Below are 3,615 nucleotides of genomic sequence, written 5' to 3'. Positions count from 1 at the left end.
GTCCAATACAGTTTTTCACCGTATATAGTAGGGGAATTTACCGTTAACCATTTAACAGGTTTTTACTGTAGCATTTTTACAGTCTTTTACCGTTAAATTCACAGTCATTTTTTACAGTGCAGATCAAGCTCGCAAGAAAACTACATGAAACAAATTTCAAGGAAGTTGTAAATTGAAGAAACAAGTGTCCTCTGAAATGCATGAGCGTTAAAGGGATAGTTCACCCAAAAATGAAAATTCTGTCATCATTTACTCACCCTCATGTCGTTCCAAACCTGTATGAGTTGCTTTCTTATGTTGAACACAAAAGAAGATATTTTGCAGATTGCTGGTAATCAAACAGTTGGTGGTTGCCATTGACTTCCATAGTATTTTTTTTCCTACTATGGAAGTCAATGGCAACCACCAACTGTATAGCTGGAAATAGCTGGATGCAATATTTTTATAAACCTTTCTTTGAATGCGCACTGGTTTTGTATTTATTTTAACTGATTGATCGTAGGTATAATTGAGCTTATGCACCTCAGTTTAAGAGTGAAAAAGCATTATTTGTGGATCATTTTGGCAACGTTCACTCAGAAACTGAGGTGCATACGCTCAGATCACTGAGACATATCAGTTCAAAAACAAAAACCAAACCTATAGCCTACTAATTGAAAGAAAACAAGTTGACAAAAAGATTGCATGTAATATTTAGTAGACAGCATAACAGGAAATATATAAGCAGTTTTTGTAGGCACGGGAACACCACAAATGTAAAATGGTGGGAAGAAAATCCCCAAAAAGGGGCCAAATACGCTTGGTGTTTTAATGGGATAATATTGGCTAGCATTTTCTGGAAAAAGAAAATCCATTTCGGGTCAAAATGACAGGAACATAACATGGGGCAAAAAAAAAAAAACAGATTCGTGTGCATGCGTGTTTCATGTAACGTTGTCTTGGGTAAGAGCGCCATCTAGTGACTGAATATAATGAGAGCAGAATTTCTGTAGGACTGCTTCAATGGGATTGGGAATTCACTGTTGGTTACACAGTTTTCTAAAGAACTAGAAGAACATAAACTGTTCTTCTATGATCTCAGACTGTAAATGTAAAATAATTTTAGATTGTATGTACAAACTATATGCAGTAGGCCTATGTACATGTACTTTTTTTTATTTTTATCTTTTATTTTCATTATGTTATGCTATTTTAATTATTTTATGTGCTGTTGGTAATGTTCTGAAAAAAATGTCTAGATAGTTATCTGTCCTGCTTTGCTAGCATCAAGACACTTTTAAACAATGCAGCGATAATATCTGTGTTAGTCAACTGCATGCAAGTGAAGTACATGTGACTAGAATTTTTCTAACCCATCATAATTCTAGTCCTCTTTGCGTTTCGAAATGTAATTTCTAGTTTTTGTCTTTTAAGTGATCAGAATATGTTAGTGCATGGTTTCTGAAGAATTTACCATATTTAGGGTTTCTTACAGTAGCCTACAGTTTCATTCCAAGAAGGTTTTTTTTCTGTTTTGACACTTTTATGGAATGCAATATTTTTTCTCATTATCTCCCTCTTTCGGTGCAGTCTGGTATGTGCAACCGACTAATGGGTTAAATAAAGGCCTCTAAAAAAGGCCTCTAAAAACCTGATATGAAAACTCAGATATGCTTCTGAAAAAGCTATCAACATTTGTTACATTAATATTCCTAAAGTATCTGTATTAAAACGTTGCAAAGCGGGCATACAGTATAGTGTAAAAAAAACTAGGCCTAAAAATAATAATAATGAAGAAAACAAATTGTTAGGGCCCATAAGGTAAGGGTGATAATAACACAAAGACTTCAGAAAACCCGTTTGTACGTTTCCTTATTCCCTTTTTCTTTTTATTTCACCAAAAAGGAGGAAACAAAACCTGGGTGTGGGCTGGCTCCTCCTGATGTAACACAAATTGACATTGAAAGGAAAAAAGGGGTTGATGTTAAAGAATAAATATGTATAGGCCTAGGTAAAATAAAGTAAAAAAATAAATAAAAAGTTATGGTTAAAGAAAAAAGTAAATAAAATAATGTGCTGTCATGACAAATCAAGTTTTATTAGCACACCACCTACTGGATAACAAACTTTTTTTGTAAAATTCCTTAAGTTGTTGTGTTTCCTTGTTGATCAGTTAATCAAAATCAATAAATCAAATAAATGTAAATAAATAAATCCCATTGACCTAGATGTTTAAATTGGCCTTTATATAGACCATGTTTTGTCCCTGTAGCGATTCAACTTTTACATTTCTAATCAATAAAATATCATTTACAGTAGCATGCCAATTAGTTTATTATTTTGTGCGAAAGGCAAACAAAAACACCCAATAGAACTACGTGTAATTAAGTATGTACGTATTAGGCTATATGGTGTTTTGGAGCACGTTTCACTTGCTGCTTGTAATTCCTAAATTCACCATAAGATGACGGTGCTGTCATACTTTTTTTCTCGAATTTGAGACAAAATTCCCACTGCGTTTGTGATAGTTCATGTATAGTCACTTTTAGTGTAAATAACATTTATAACATCTTCGTTTCCATCCATTACATTAATAACAATATTTGTAATGTGCATTCAATTTTATTGTTTAGCTATTTGTTTTTCAGAGTTTCAAAAGTTCAAAGCAGTGGAAAAAGTGCAAAGAACTTGTAACTGCAGCTTGCAATGTTGGAACCACCAAGTGTTTACTTTTTCTCTGTCATTTTTAAAATGCTTAAGCAACTAAAAAGTTAAACATTTTTCTAATTTTAGTGGCTCTACAAACCTTTTAGTGCGCCTGCTGTAAAAGGGAAATATAATTCAACTTGGAAGTATGATTATATTTTATTTAATTACATTTTAATGAATTTTCAATAGAATTTTTAATTTAAAATGTAAATGTTTATCCACATAGAATATAATTTTGTTTTATAGAATTATTCTAGATGATATTTTATGCAATTATATATTATCTTTTTATAATATATTATATTTTATATAATAATACTGTGTACTTTTACAATATTATACTGTTACAAATTGCAGTTTCACATTGACATCGCGTTGTCTGCATATTTTAACACATCGCTTTATTTACATTAGGCTCCATGTAAGTAAAGTGTAGACAACAGTAAAAGATAAAAGACTAGAAAGAAAAAAATCATGCATTATACAGGCTTATTAGAGATAAATTCCCACTTTCATTTCAATTAATTTGAATATATTAAAATAGCATACTTTCAGATAAGTTTTCGTATGAAGGCACCCCTAAAATGGCAGGAAAAGTACATTTTGATGCCGCATATCCGTGATGGGGCAGATCCTGAGATCCAGAGGATCGGGGCGGAGTCACGAGCTGTCTGGTTTGATTGATGCTTGTGACGCGTCAAATTGAGCGCACGAGCCAGTCCGCTGGACGGACGGACTTTCTTAAGTGGATCAAAGATTACTGTAAAACGCTGCTCAGTCCTAAACTCAGACACTTCAGCCGTAAAAAAAGAAGTAGAGGGCAGTCCTTAACGGGAGACACGGGGAGACCCCTCCAGCGCTGCACGAGACTTACAGCAGCACCGTTAAAGGTTAAAGGAGCACAACCACTGTTTGGGAAATATCACG

This window comes from Sinocyclocheilus rhinocerous, unplaced genomic scaffold (assembly GCF_001515625.1).
Source record: "Sinocyclocheilus rhinocerous isolate Xijiao unplaced genomic scaffold, SAMN03320098_v1.1 scaffold228, whole genome shotgun sequence".
In the NCBI taxonomy this organism is placed as follows: Eukaryota; Metazoa; Chordata; class Actinopteri; order Cypriniformes; family Cyprinidae; genus Sinocyclocheilus; species Sinocyclocheilus rhinocerous.
This window is presented reverse-complemented; position numbering follows the sequence as displayed.